This window comes from Pithys albifrons, chromosome 12 (assembly GCF_047495875.1).
Source record: "Pithys albifrons albifrons isolate INPA30051 chromosome 12, PitAlb_v1, whole genome shotgun sequence".
NCBI classification, from domain to species: Eukaryota; Metazoa; Chordata; class Aves; order Passeriformes; family Thamnophilidae; genus Pithys; species Pithys albifrons.
This window is the reverse complement of record NC_092469.1, coordinates 13423216-13439562: the sequence shown is the minus strand read 5'-3', so window position 1 is coordinate 13439562 and position 16347 is coordinate 13423216. Positions and strand designations below refer to the sequence as shown.

The following is a 16347-nucleotide window of genomic DNA, read 5'->3' as shown; positions in this document are numbered from 1 at the left end:
AAATCTGTGGAGCGGGAGCCAGCTCCGGTCGCTTGGAGCTGTGAAGAAATCTTTGTGTGCTCTGAAAGCCCCGCAGCAGCCTGTCATTGTCAAGCCACTGATGAATGGTTCCACTGGGGATCCAGACCCTGCTCAGGCGGGAAAGCAGCAAGCCTCAATAAACAGCTATTGCTATTACCGAATCCTGTAAATTAACACTTGTGCAATTTTATGAGGAAAATGCCATGTTGTTGCAAAGAACACGGGGGGCCGGTGGCCCCGTTCTGTCAGTTCAAGTGGCCTTGGCCCTGGCTCTGCCTCTCAAAGGGCTTGTCCTGTGAGAAATGCCATCAAAGGGGATGAGGTTTCTCCCCTTTTCCTCCTTTCCTTTTTAAAACAGTTTCTTTGGCAGGCACCACTCCCACTTGAGCAATTTAAGGGCTACAGGGAAGAAGGCATGCTCTGAAAGAGCAATTTCAAAAAACATCTGCCTGCAAATGGTGCATGTTTTGTAATGGCTCTGTGCCCAGGGGGTTTGCAGGCTGCTCATTTTTAGGGCCAAAAATTAAATTTTGCAACCTCCAGACCAAGAGAGCAAAGAGTCAGAAAGAATGATCTCTTGCCTTGACCATGATTATCAGAGCTCTTTTCCCCATTTTTCCCAGGACACATGCCAGTGCATGGAAAAGGAATTCAAGGAGGGATGAAAGACATAACAATCACACTACCATGGTCACTGGCCATGGGACATACCCAAGTCAGGAAAAAGGTCGTGATTATTATATACAGATTTTCACGTGTTTGAAGAGATGATTGATATGAAATTGTTGCTCTAAAGCACAAAGGAACTGGATTTCTCATATATTTTATATTATAAAAGTATGATGAACACACATACTTATTTCTAGTTATATTTGGATTTTTAAGGTTTATGGGTCCACTGTCAACTTCTATGCTGTTATGGAGGATGAGATTTTTTTTCACCCCCCAAAAAAACCCTGCAACTGAGGTTTCTCAAATTCATGTGCCTCCAGGGGCTTTAAGAAAAATTCAGAAGGTATCATAAGACTTGCAAGAAGTGCAGGAGTGGGAACCATGCAGTGGCTTCTGAGCACTGAAATCATGAGAGCAGAGCCACAGAATCTTAACATTACAATTTTTTTTTTAAAGAAGCAAATCAAGTTAAAATTGATTATTACCAGTTAATCTCATTTATCCATCTATACATTATTCTCATTTATCCATAGTATTAACAGTCCTGTTGGCTTAAATGAGCTCATAAATGTGAGTAAAAGTATGCATAGGCAAAATGCTTAGCATATTAAAGGAAATATTTCTATAATATTAAGCATAATATAATATTAAATATTAATTTCTATAATATTTATATAACATTAGGGCATATTTAGGGCTAGCAGCTGGTTGCAGAACAGAGAAACTGATTAGCAGAAGCAAATATTAATTAAAATTACAGTCTGTATTCACTCATAGGTTTTCTTTCCCATTCTGTTCTGCTTTTTGATTAGAAAATAATCATCACATTACACAATATTTTCCTCATTAAACTACAAAGATCCCTTGCTTCTTTGGCCAATTAGTGCCCATGTACAATCATCACGAATACAAATCAAAGAGTGCTCCAGCTCTGACCTAATAAGCCATCTACGCAAAATCCAAGCTCCGCATTTTTCTGTCACTACAGCAATTCTTTCTTCTTTATCCCAAAGTAATAAGCACTGGGCATTATTCCCTTTCTCAGGAAACTATAAAATGGAATTGAATGGGCTGAAGGCTGCCGGTCACCTCCAGCTTTGTCAGCGCTCCTCTGTGGCTCAGTTTTAATCAACAAACCCTACGAATCCTTCTTCACTCTGCTTGGCTGTGGGGCTGGCAGGGAGGGTGGCTCCCAGGACACAAGCAGAAAGAGGAAGCTCTGGGAGATTGGAAGAGATCTGCATTTTCCTCAGGGCACATCCTGCAAACAGAGCCCTTTGTTCCTGGGGGCTGGTACCCACTTCTCAGCACAAACAGATCCCTTCTCGGCCTCTCCTTTTTTTCTCCTCTAAGAAAAAGGCCATTTTCAGAGTTTGTACTTCTACATCCACCCCCGCCCCAAATCCGTGTAAGTTTTTCTCACTTAAACCAATTTTGCTCTCCCACTGAGTGCAGAAGCGTTGTGAGTTACACTGTGCCGCACTACTCACGCCCACCCGACAGCCATTTTCTGACCAATTTCCTTCTGACATGCATCTAAACCATCTTCAGCTTCACTTCGGAATTTGGCCTAAATTGGAGAATAATATACTGAAAGTTTGCTGAAAGCAGTATGTAATTGATCCCTGCCAGAAGGGGGATCTGAGCTTTGCTGTTGTTTTTCAGGCAGATGGGGGGAAGGCACCAAGAAAGGGGCTGTCTGTGCGTCTGGAGTTTCAGCTCCTGTTTTCTACTTCCCAGCTATCTTATAGAAGGCAATTAAGCAGTGTCCGTTCATCAGTGTGATTCTATTTATTGAAACTGGCTAATAAGCCCAGAATTAGTTTTCCTTGTCAAAAAAATGCTTCAGTGAAGAATCTTTTCAGAGTGGCTTTAGTATGTCTACTTGCCTAGGAGTAATTAGGTTTAATATTTGTCCAGTGGTTTTGGAAACCTGGGTGATAGATTTCCCTGATGTGTTTCTCAGTCTGCTCTTCAGGGTCCCAAGGTTCATGCCTCACGTGCTGCATGGCCACACAAGTGCTCCTGCATGATCCTCCTGCCCCTCTGTTGGTAATGTTTTGGTTTCTTGGCTAATTTTGCCAAATGTGGTGGAGACCTCAAAGGAACTGAGCCCCTAGATGAGTTACACAAGGCACAGCACAGGAGAAAAACCCTCCCTGTTCCCTCTGTCAGGAACTAGCACATACCCTGAGGAACCAGAATGTTGCTCACTTTTGAGACTCCACTCCCTGAAGCTGGAACTCACAGTTTCCACTGCTCAAGGCACGATGGGATTAATCGGGAGGTTTAAAAGTAGTGGGGAGAGTCAGTGGGAACACACACCTTTCTGCAGCAGGCACCATCTCTCTGTGCTGGGTGTACAGTTTTTAACATGATGGGATCTTGCTCCGGTTGCAGCTTTTGTGTGCTTCAGGAAATCACTGCAATAGAGGTGTCCTGATCCCTTCCTAACTTCCACTGGGTGAGTGTCCATGGAGGAGAGACTTCCTCTGTCACTGTGAACTTCACTAATCCAATTACTGCTAATCAGAAGTGTGAAGAAAAGCATTTTCTCTGGGTCTCAGGTGCACAGCAGGTGGGGCAGACAACTTGTGGAATATGGATATCCATTTGTTTAAGTGAGTGGGGAGAGCAATGCACACTGCAAACCCTGGATCTCCCATTAAATGCTGGGATTCAGTTTGGAAATCCCTTTGGATTTTCTAGAATGGGCTATGGGAAGTATATTGATGGCAAAGGCGTGGAACTGGTCTATTTCTGCTGTGCTTCACTTCACTGCAGAGCGTGTGGCACCTGCAGGTCTGGGCTCACCCAGTATGTTTATTCACTGAAGCCACTAAACCACCTCTTGCTGTGTGCTTTGACCATCCATCCAGACCAAATTAGTGGTGGCTCCACTGCTCCAAGTGGAACAAATGTCACTGTCGTGTTTCACTTGCTCTCCTGCTGATGCTTTATTTTGGGTCCTGCTGCCTGTCAGGGCAGAAGCACGATCCTCATTTTGTGAGGTTCAAATGAGAAATTTCACTTTTCAGCTGAACAGCCCATCATCAAAGAGTTAATGACTTTTTTTATCAGTATGCTGGAAAATTGAATCTTTCTCCCAAGGACAGATCCTAAGGGCTTTTTCTGGCCTGTGTAAGCCAGCTTGTATCAACTGCTGCCCTTCAGCTGGATGGGCAGTGAGGTCACCGAGGGTGTGATGTCCCCCACGTGCCCAGTGCTGGCACAGCACAGCTCCCTCTAAGCAAATCTGCCATTCCAAGGGACTGCAGAGGCAAATATTCCACTGCTAGAAACCTTGGCCTCTAAAACGCAAATCCATCAAAATGCACTGTTTTGCATTAATGGGATGCATTTCCAGGCGTATTTGCTGTCCTGATAAATTCTTTAAAAAATACACCCTTGGCTAGGTGTGCAGAAACACTCATCAGCAGCAAAATGAGTGCACAACAGAACAAGTCTGTCTGATGCAGAGGAAATTTTCGTAGCCCAACACAATCTCAGAATAGTTAAAACAGAGCAAAACAACGTGTATTTGTGCTCAGATCCTGATGATGTTTATTTACTAGGACAAATATAGCTGAGGGTAGCAACTTATCAACGCTTGCTTTATTTCAAGAGCAAATTGCTACCATGGAACCAGACACTTGATGTTTCCCTGCTATCGCCCAACAAAGAAAGCTCCCTTTACTAACTCGGCTAATGACCAGCAAAGTCGCCTCACGTGGATTATAAAAGTAAAAAGGACAAAAGCTCCAGGATGAAAAATAACAATTTCCCTTGCTTGCTTTTGTGAACAAACAGTAGGGAATTCGCAGCAGAAAACTCTGCTTTGAAATAGAAAAATAATAGTAACAGTGAAAATAAATTCAAGGTCTTGGTTCTATTGAGCTTTACTGAGCCTGAAAACCACAAGTTTTGCTGCTGAAGAGTGTATAAGGATTCATTCAAAAGTCAATAATCAGCAGAAAGGGATTAGTGCCTTCCAATAACTGTTCTAACTACAAAGACAGTAAAAGGCTCAAGCAATGTCCATTATCTTATCCTTTTATACTGGCTCATGGCCTCGAGTTTCACATGTACAATGTTTACCATTATAGCAACACAGCAAATTTGATCTGAGTGTTGCTAACAAATAATCCAATCGCACTTTTGGACAAAATCTGCCTTGGTACTTCATGAATTTGCTGAGCTGCCGCATCCCAACCTGGCTTTCCTGGAGTGTGGAATATGTTCTGTTTTGCACAGCCTGATTACAACTCCATGTGTGCAGCCGACTCCTCTGTGCAGGACTGCACACTGCCACACTGCTGGCCTTTGGGACAGACTCCCCTTCCCCTTCCTGACCAAAGGACCCCACACACCTCACCTAGGCTGAAGCAAACTAGAACACTTTCAGTTTTTTTTGTTCAGGCATTAAAAAAACAGATTATTCTCCTCATCCAGCTGTGATAAGAGCTGTTTCCCCACACCTTGCAGCACCCACATATAGATTTACTTAAAAGATTCATAATGTAAGAAATCAACTAGAGTTGGAAAGTTCAACATCAGATGAAATTGGTTTAGCTATTGGTGAGACAAAGTATTTATCTACTATATTCCCAGAAACATCAAGCTCTGAATCACTTATGTTAGCACAAATCTACACATTTTAAGTTCTCTCGTATTGGGTTTGAAGTCGCATTTCCATCACGGTCAGCAAACACCATTTTAATGCTATGCCTTATGGCCATTGCCCCTTTTGCTTTACTGTTGACATGTTTCTAGGTTAAAAAAGACAAGTAAAAGTGAGCTGTATGATTATGTATTCTCCTTTTCATGCAATAATGTACTCTTGGCTGAAGAACTCAGAACACTTGGTGAACTGGTTGATGAGGCTGCTGGTCCTCTGAATGTACCTCAGCAGCCACCTTAACGAGATAGCAACATGAATATAGCAACTTGAGCATGAACAAGGCATGTGCCAGACCCTACTCTGAAGTGTGGCATAGGCTTGTAGGGCACATTTGGTCCTGAGGGCTGATCCACAGTCCAGCTGCACCTGAAGTCTTGCAGCAAGGACATGAGGCAGCTGGGGAAGCACAGGCAGCTGTGTGTGAATGGTCACTGGGTGACTCTTGGAGCCAGGTGTCCATTTAACTGGCACAAAAAAAGCAGTTCTTCCTCCATTATGGGTTTGTGTCTTGGAGGAACTGCCCTGTAAGCTGCTGGTTCAGAAGAGAGTCTGAGACTAATGTTTCTTTATTCACTTCCAGGTTTGTATTTCCAAACTGAAGAATTTTCTGGAACAATCAATCCCCTGAAAAACACTCCTCTTGGGCCAGTTTGGGATGATTGTATGATGAATGTGTTACACAAGGCTTGGCTAATACTTCCATGACACCCAAGAGAAAAAATCATCCTCGTTTCCACACCTACACTGCTGCTGGCTCAGCATTTAATGCCAAACCAAAGGGCTGATTTTTCTCAACTTTCAAGTGAATTCCGTGTAGATTGGTCACTGCTCCAAGGGGTTTCTGTAGTTTGTACTTTGTTCATACAATGTCTCTCAGAGATGGGAACACACCACATGTGCAGAGTCCAGGCTCTAGGAGGACATGAGGCCACTACACCAGCTGGCTTCTGTTTGAACGCAAACACGTCACAGGGGTTGTTATGAGGGGTTGGGTGATGAAGAGGTCACAGTGCTTTGCTGCAGCGTTGGTGTAAACCAGCAAGCACAGCCCTTTTTGTGTGGGTGTAGTGTGATCTTGAAACCAGCAAGCAGTGCCTACCAAAGCAGTACGGGCCATTCATGGTCTGCGTACAGACTGGAGGAACCTTTTGAACCAAGGCAACCCAGGGCAGGACAGATGGTCTCCCGAGATGAGATGTTTATGTAACTCAGGGAAGTGGCCTTACGGAAACACATAAGCTTGAAAAATACGAGTCCCTCTGTCCCTATCCTTGAGCTTTTATGTTAGAAAAGGCAGAGAGGTTGGGAAAGACAGAGCGAGATCCACCTTAAACACCACCAAAGAGATGCAGACTGAAAGAAAAGATAAGCCCAACAAAGGCGCTTGCTGAAAAGCCAACTATATCAACAAACCTCAGCTCCTGCAGCTTGGTGACTACACTGCCCAGTGACTCCTGTTCATAAAGGGCTGATTCTCCTCCCTTTCAGAAAACAATGTGTTCCACACACTGAAATAAATAACAGCCCCTCATCAAGGCCCCGGCAGTGTCAGGGGGTGTCAGGCTTTGCTCAGCGGATAACAAAGGCATCAGCATGCAGCCAATCTCCTCCTGCCATCTCAGGCTGCCCTTGCTACACTGAATGAAATTTTTCTCCTAATGTAAATGAAGAAAACCTCCAGTGCAGATAATCTTCTGTTACAATGGCTGTACATTCGGGACAGGGGCCAAACAGTGCAAAGAACAAGCCAAATCTTTTTTACTTAAAGCCTGACCTGAATGTGATAATGTAATGACTTCAGTTGGGATGTTTCAAATGCCATTCATTGGGATTGACTTAGCATATAGATGATATCAGCCAAAATAATTAAGAACAAGGAATTGAACAGATAGGATCAGCCAATTCCTCCCTCCCAACAAAGCTGGTATCTTTTTTCAAATGGTTGAGAAGACTACTTGGTTTTAACAAGGCTTAGTCTAACCTAACCAGCACCCTTTCACTTCCAGCTTTGTAGAAGGATCAACAACATCTGTTTTAAACACAGGCTGAAGTCCCAGAGATCCTCTTTGCAAAGGCAGAGTTCTTGACTGTTCTGTGCCCAACCTCCATCTGGCCACTGCTGATGACACTTTACCCGCAGAACCTGATCAGAATTCCACTGAAGTCACAGGGAAGTATCACAATCATTTCACTGGATTCTGGATCCATGACTTTCTTCTAGCAATGTAGGTTTCCAAAAGCGTGGTAGCCTTGCCTGTTGTTTAGCTTCCGAGTATCTGTCATAGCTAACTATTATTTCTGCTTTACAGAAATAAAACACAACTCAAACTCTGATACTACATGCAAGCTTAAAATGGCTTTCAATTACTATTAGCAGGCTTTTAAATGGGATTGTGGTGACAACTCAAAAGAAGCAAAATACTTAGGGGAGAAATTAAGCTATTGGAATGACTGGTTATATTGAACATGCTCCTCACACAGCTGGCAAAGAGCAAAATAAAGCTGAAATAAATTGACGACGACCACATTCTGGAGGAATGACAGTTTATCTTAAAAGAGAAAAGACCATTCAGCTTCTCTGCTACAACAGCTTATAACACTGAGCATTGGCACACCTCTCACACCAACCAGGAAACCAGTAGCAACCAGAACAACCACAGCAGATCACTTTCTATATCCCACAACAGCATAACTGAGGGCAGAAGGTAAAATGAGTACCAAATGCCACCATTCTGATTTTAATAGATCCAATTAGCATAATTCCGATGGCTACCTAGGGTAGGAGGCAACGCAGGATTATATTCATTGTCCATTTCAAGTGTTCCAGTTGGCAAATAAACTGAGTCCTTTATAAAAGAAAATAATCTCATACCCTGGACAAGTTTTGGAATGGTTACAAGCCCAAGATCTATTGTTCTGGTTGAATTTGTTACAAGCCCTAGGCATATCATCAAAGGAGATCTGTATTTGAATGTTTTCATCTTCCTGGTCATCTAATTCAGCTCCTTCCAGGAAGGTAATTTATTTTCTTCACTGTTGCCTTCTCCATTCACTAGGTATACAAATGAAATCAAGACTTGTCACAGCCCTGAGCAGGGTGTCAATGCTAGTTTGAATTTTCCTTCTCTTCTGTTTAACTGAATTTTCATTTGTATCTCCTCAGCTGCTCCCCCTCCAAGACCTTTCCCCCCTCCCACCACCCTTTTCTCCACTCATCCATACAGATCATACAAACATTTCTGGCAAGCACCAGCTGCAGATATGAGTTCTTGAGCATCTTCTACTTTCAGAAAACCACCAAGAGGCCAAACAACACCCATGCTTATTCTGTGAAGTTTGAACCTGGTTTTCAGAAAGACAAGTCTCTGTATTAACTCCACTGCACTCTCTGAGACACACGTAAGACATGGAGGGCTGCAGAACTACCTCTTTGTCACTGCAGAGGACAAAAAGCCATATATGTGTTTGCAGTCTCTGGGTCAGCATAGCCAAGCAGGACTTTGCAATGGCATTAAAAAGAATAATTTCTAGATTTCTCCTCTATGTAATCTTCCTTTTAGCTTTGAGTCTGCTTTATCTGACACAAATTCACTAAGAGGGATCTGAGATGTAACCCCTGAAATCTTCCTTATTGAACTGGTATCGCTTCTTCCAACCAATTCCTTCCATTGTGGGGACTGAACAATTCCTGTCTGTGGCTGAGGACAGTCTCCCTTGCACTGGAAATCTTCAGTATGGGAAAAGGAAAGCCACGCTGACTTCTCCATCCAAACTTTGGCACAAAGGCTAGCAAAGAGACAGCTTATCCCAAAGACTTACTGGTCATAATTACTACTTCAACAGTTCATATTGGTAAGAGCTCTTCTGTGGCAAGTAGTGAGTAGGAGAAACAAGAGAAAATTTCTGATGAAATTTGCAGGGCATTGGAGAAAGTTCTTTAATGCAAAATTTATCTGCAGTTAGTGATGTACAATTGTGAAAATACTGATGTCTTTAGGTTGTTTATAAGTAAACCATGCAGAACATTGAGGCATACGAAATCAAAAAGAGTTCAGCATTAGGACAGAGCTGGACAAAATGACCTTTTCATGATCTACTCCATCACTCACTAGTATAATTTCTGCTTGTAATTCATTATTCTGAAGCTGTTTACCATTTTGTCTATGACAAGGGCAACTGCCATCAGTCAGTTCTTGAATGTGGAATTCCTGGCTCGTTATCAGAGGAAACCAAGATTCTCATTTGAATATTCACCTTTCTTGCTCTTGTACACGGCACTTGATCCATCACTGAAAAGTTGACATTGTCTTTGGCACGGATGCTCTGTCAAACTGACATAATCTGGGAGATATTCAGGGTATGTTTTGCTACTAAATGAAAGACTGCTGCACTTCAGTCATTAATAATTAAGTGTGACTTTGCAATTGGATATAAGATCTGCTTCTGTTCCTATGTATGTTTGCATTTATTTTTACACTCATCACACGGCTGTTGGATATATACCACAGGAACTTTGGGCAAGTGGTTCAGTGTCTCTCCACTTACAGTAAGGACCACTACTCATGATAATATGTATTATGGAAGTCTTCTAGGAAAAAATAAATCAGATTAGAGAGGCTTGCTTGTAACTGAAGTTGAATTGAAACAGTTTCTCTGCCTTTCATCTGTGTTTTGGTGTTGGTTATGGAAGGATGTATTTTAAGAAAGAAAAAGCACATGGTATCATTATGTCTGTCGGCTTGTAGAGTTTTGGGTCCTGCTTCTGCATCCTCATTTAGGAAATTAGTCTTCAAGTCTTATCATGAAAATGGGGCTTGCTAGGTAGGATCTCTCTTGCTGGCATTCTCTTCTGGTCACATCCCACCACCCACATCCTACACTGCAAATGGGGTGTTGCCATTTTTCTCCTGCCACCTTCTGCCCCTCCTAACAGCTCTGACAGTTCTGATCCACTTATTCTTGGCACTTGCTTATAAAGGTATCACTGTCCAGTCCATGCACTGTTCTATCAAGCTGTTGTCAGTCTTCTGGATAACTGTTTAGCAAACAACCTTGTTTTCTTATCCAGAGCCTGAACTTGATCATGATTCCTCATTTGACTCCTGCTTTAAAGATAAGGCTCTGTCTCTTTCTGCCTCTTTTTCTCAATCTACACCAAGTTCTTGTCTTGTCTGCCAGGCTGGCCATTTCTCTCCTGTATGTTTGTAAGTGATGTTGCAAGTCAACAGAGTAAGTATTTAGGGTGGGCTGTTAAAATCCAGAAGCAAGTGGGGCTTCAGAAAACACTGAATTGTTTGGTGTGCTCTCTTGGTTTTTCCTAAGTTCCTTAATGCAAAGCATCTTCTTCTTGGGAAAAAGGTTCATTAAAACTTTCTTTTAAGGAAAAGAGAAAACACAAGACTTACAAGGGAAAGGGAGATAGAGCAGGCTCCTTCTGGAGCTTTTGTGAGACTATGAATGTGACAAATATCTTTCACAAGAAGGACTTTCTAGCCTGATTTACTTACAGTAAGAGCACAAAAGTGTCTTACTGAAGCTGTGAACTGGTGAGCCCTTATGAGGTAAGGAAAGCACTGGGATAACTCACTGTCTGAAAGGCAGATGGGTGAAGAGGATGATTCTGAACGCAGTTCTCCTCCCTTGAAAGGGCAGCAGGGACCTGTGCAAACCATCCCAGGCACCACAGTTGGGCTAACCATAGGAAGGACAGGCTTTTCATGCAGGCTTCAAAATTTACTCCCAATAAAATGGAATTTGAAAATGTTGTTCAGCACTTGTGTAATCATGATTCTGTAGCATTTTGGCAACCCAAGAAGGGAAGTTACCTTATAAGTGACAAAGCCTGTGTCTAATGCTGAGGGGAAATAAACAGAGAAGTCTCCAAAGCCCAGGACAACTAAAGCTTGTTACAAAACCAGAGAGATCATTCTAGTGTGAAGCAAACCTGAGCTTTGCATTAAAAATGTAAATGTGATTGAAGTAGCATAACCAGATTAAATGGACTTGACCTCCACAAGCATGAAAGATGGGCTAAATACACTGAAACAGCAACAAATGGCTACACTTTTCCTTTCACTGTGTTGTGGAGCACAGAAGATTTATTTAAAACAACATAGAAATTTCAAGTCAGTGCAAGATTTGCATTTCTTTTACAGGAACTAATAGGGAAAATACAGCTGGTTTGGAAAAAAACACTCATCATTTAAATGCCTAGAGGCACAGAAAGACTTGGAAACTACTTTTCAATCTTTTAATGTGACTGATTTACCCTCAAAAATGCAATTTACCTAACATACAGAACTAGCCAGGAGTGACTGAATCTTTCAAAACAATCTCACATCTCCACATTCAGCCCATTGCTGCCTTAAGGGAGCATTTGATGGACAGTTCTTTCTGGGGTTTTTTGAGTTATGTTAACCCAAATCAGTGCCAGAATCTGGTTCACTGCACTGCCAAACATCACCATACAAGTGCCACCCCACCACCATAGCTGAGCAGGGACAGACAGAGGTGATTTAAAACCACATGACCAACAAAACGAGACTCTAAACTGCAGCTTAGGAATTCAGAAGGCTGTCTGTGAAATGCTGCATGGAATAAATCCAAGAAAACAACACTCAGAAGCAAAGAAACAAACCCAAGTGGTGTGAAGGGAAATGAGAACAATAAACAAACAGTCCCAGCTCAGCCTGGCTTTTTATGCACTCTGAGGGAAAACTCTGGTAACGCCGTGCAACACTGTCCCTTTGGTTTCCAAATAGAGGGTAGTTCTTTAGTCAACACTGACATTAGGAATTTTGAATAAGGAGACTAATTTGGATTTTCTTGTCATAAAATCATTGAATAACCTGGGATGGAGGTCCCTGTCCAGAGCAGAGTTACTGTCTCAAGTAGGTCAGGCTGTGCAGGTCCTTGTCCTGTTTGAGTTTTGAAAGTCCTCAGGGATGATGATTCTCCCCTTCCCTGGATCAGTTCCACTTTTGTGTCAACATCCCTGTGAAACATTTTTTCCTTGTATTTCCATGAAATGCTTGCCTGTTGCTTCTCATCCTTTCACTGTGTATCTCTAAGTAGAGTCTGGTTTCACCGTATCTCTAGCCCTCTTTGGGTGGTGGGAGGGAGCAGCGAGGTCTCCCTCAGCTTTCTCTTCTCCAGCTCCCTCAGCCCCCCTTCACTAGACCTGTGCAACACCTTGGTGGGCCCAGTTTATCACTGGTTCACCCCTTGATTTAGGAGACCCAAAACAACACCACATTTCTGATGCTGCTCTGTGCGTACCAAGTAGCAGGGGAACAGGAAGATTTAGTTCCAGATGATTTCACCTGACCTCATTTCTTGAAGTCATTAAATACATATAAAATGCTACAATTAAACCTTCTTTTCCTAAAACCAGACAGTGCTTTTTCTCTTGTCCTGACACAAGTAACAGGGCAAGTAACTGTTACTGAAATAAATTTCAGAGCTGGTATCTGAGAAATCCTGAGGCAAAATGGAAAAGCGTGTGGCATGAAAAAGGTCACAACACAATCTTTTATTTTCCAAAAGGTATAAGAAACAGCATAATATCTGGACAAAGGTTACATAAACAGTGATGCTAAGACTGGGTTGCAATCAGCACAAGCAGGGAGGATGTTGTCCTCAGTGTATGCAACCCTATTGGTGTGCAGTAACTCAGTTCTGTTCAAGCCCATTGGTGCTGATGTGCACATTATTAGAAGACTGAATCGGTTTGGGGTTTGGGGTCTGAGTGGAATGAAACCTGAGTTATCTCTAACACTGGGGTTTAACTACAGATTAGCAGCATCTCTAATTTAGCAGCCCTGCAAGTCCTGTGGCCTTGCTGTCAGCAGTGCCGAGTTGTGCAGTTTCAGAGTCCTGAAATCAGACAGTGGGGGATTTGGAGCTGCTGAAAACCGACAGCAGAGAGTTAAGCATGGATCAAGTCTTTGGGAGGATCGAGGCATTCCTTCTGCTGAATAAGGACTCTCCTGGAGAACAGACTGAGCAGGATATGTCTGAGAGCTTCAGACAAGCTCTGCACTGCATGAGTTTGTGTGCTGCCCAAATTAGTGAGGGAGCCACTAAAAATGTTATGATCTTGGTTATTTTAAAAATCTCACTATATTTATCCAGTTACTGTGGAATTTAAATGCACCACTTTGTCTGGGTTTGTATCATTGTTATGAACAATTTTCTAAGAAGTTTTTTCTATTTTTTACTGTAAACTCCAAAAACCTATTTCAAATTCCTAAAAAGAAGTACTGAAAAAATTTAGAACTTAAAATTAATCCTGAATATGTGTTTATGCCAGAAGGCCTCACCTATTTGTTTGATCACAGATGGGGAAAGTAGTACAATTTGATCTTGCTGATCAGAACTAAAAGTACCAGTGTAATAATTCAATTTTCATGCTCTGTCATGTAGGAAAAACTTTATAATTTGTTTATCCAAATATGAATTTAAAATAAAAAAATTCTTGAAACGATCAGTAAACAGAAGTCATATATAAAAAAAAGATAATAAAGCCTAAATTCTGAGCTATTTCTGAACTATATGAAAATTACTAATTACTAATTCTTTAACTTTTATGGGGTCTCTTAGTGTTTCTGTCCTCTTCCCAAGTTTGTTCTTCTTGCTGAATGCTTTTAATAATTAACTATGGTGAAAGACATGGAACAGACATCAATATTACCAAAGAACATACCAGGATTTTGCACCATCAGTACCAAAGAACATACCAAGACTTTGCACTATCAGTACCTGAATGCCCAAGCACCACCACCGGTGTTCCCGTTGTCCCAGCAACACACCTCAGGGGAATCCCTATCAAGCACAAAGCAGCTGTCAGGATGAGGGTCTTGGAGGCTCCTCCTCTTTTCTAACATGACCCCGATGCCATCAGTTGATGTTGGAGGAACGCCAGGCCTCAAGCTGGGATTTGGCACAGCTCTTGCTGTTGCTCCTTACCAGTGTGTTTCACAGGGGCTCATGAATGCAGAGAGATGCAGGTAACAAACCATGGCCATCAGCTCCCGTATCTACCATTCAATTTAAACATCGTAAACACACACATTCAGGAGCACCAGGCTTCCTGCTGAATAACTGGCCAGAAACAACAGCAACAAGTTGATACAGCACTATGGGCTTTTGCCGAGCTGTAAATCAGGAGGATACAAATTTATCACACAGCTAAATTGAGGAAAACAAGGGCATGCTTCTAGGAGCTTTCTGCTTTATTAGATAAACATCTTCTCATTCATGTGGAAAATTTTTTGTAATTTGGCTAAATAATTAATCACTGAAGGGCGATTGGCAATTAATGAAGGGTATGATGACGTTCTGAGGTGTATGTTCATCACGGCAATTTTCTTCCATCCCAGTGATTTGTGCTCATGCTGCTGATGAATGAGAGGATACAGTCTCTGCAATGCCTGTGGTGGGGGTACACACATTATGGTGATAAATATCTGCCTATTTTAGAATTTATAGGTGATGAGATGGGGTACCCAGCTAACCTTGGCAAGGAGTATCAGTGCACCTAACCAACCTGCCAACAAGTGACTAATTTCTCATTCTCCCAAGGTCCATGTGGGAAGAGCTCTCTCTGGCCAGGGGAAGGAGGTGGTTTAGCTGCAGCAAGCCATAACCACCCCTGCTGTAATACACTTTTGCACTGCTTATAGATGTAAAGAGGCTGTGAGTAAATAAGAGTAGATTCCCAAATACACTGAATCAAACACTCAGTTCTGCACTAAATAAGTAGCCAAGATTGTGTTATATTTAAAATTCATTGTGAAGATGGTATGTCCCTCCTGTGGATGAAGCTGAGCGGAAACCTTCATGCTGTGGAGCAGCACGTGCCCTGCCATGCCAGCCACTGAGAAGCACAGGAGAGAATGACAAATTCACATGGGCTTAGCTATTGCAACCACAAATTAGGGCATGCAGATCCACATTGTGGTGCCCTGAAAGTAATTTGAAGATCTCACCATGAATTTCGGAGAGACCTAGAGTTGGTCTGCACCAGTTCCACACAAAATTCCTCCAGAAATACTTACATGGGACTAATTCATTACAAGACATTGAAATGAGATACTCCGCCATCTTTGCTGTAAAGGCAGAAGTCAGATAACAGCAAGATTCAGGCTACCAAGGCAGCAAAGAACCAAGCTGTGTGAATAAGGAGCAATGTACTGCCAGTGAGGAGACATCACTGTATCACTGTGAGGTAGCACACACCACAGCTCCAGAAACCTGGCTATAAAACCTCTCATTTGTTACCTAGATTATTCTGCCTTGCATCCATTTTGTGCACTCAGCCTTTCCTATTCATGATTGTTTAATGCCTTAAAACTGGAGCTACTAACTCAAATCAGCTCTAACAGGGTGAGGATAAATCACCAAATTCTGCTAGGAGGTAGTGTACATTTTTATAATTTAAGTGATATTTTCCTGTTCTCAACTTATCCCCTTCTGTAACGATTCCCAGCTGATGCAGAAATGCTCCCAGACTTGTACCAGACTGTTATGGTGTGTACAAGTTGCTGTTGATTATGCTCTTGTAGACGAGAGCCTTTAATACAAGTCTGAAGTTGCTCAAAGCATGTTGAGTCACTGTTTTGCCTTTCAGACTGTTTTAAGCACTTGGGGGTTATATTTCAGAGAAGGGACATGCACAGAGATGAAACATCATTCCCAGCCTCCCTGCCAAGGTGTAACACAGGTGATGAATTCCCTAAAGAGGGTATTTTCTCTTGGACCAATGAGAGCCTGCTGAGCTACACTCCACTCTCTAAGTCAGCTCCTAAAGACATCCCTCATGGCCTCCTGATGGAAACAGGTACCATTTCTATGCTGATTAGCCTGTCACATGCCAAAGAGAAGAAAATCCTTTTCCTTGTTATCAAACCCTGTATTTCCTACCAGCATTGGATCATGCTACTGCCAAAACCTGCTCACAGTTTTCCTGGAAC

The 16347-nt window shown here is 42.4% G+C and overlaps 1 protein-coding gene across 2 annotated transcripts in view; it reads right to left on the bottom strand.

Moving 5' to 3' along the window:
- Window positions 1-16347, bottom strand: part of GNAO1 (G protein subunit alpha o1) — a 144095-nt gene that overhangs the window by 119061 nt on the left and 8687 nt on the right. The window lies entirely within an intron of this gene.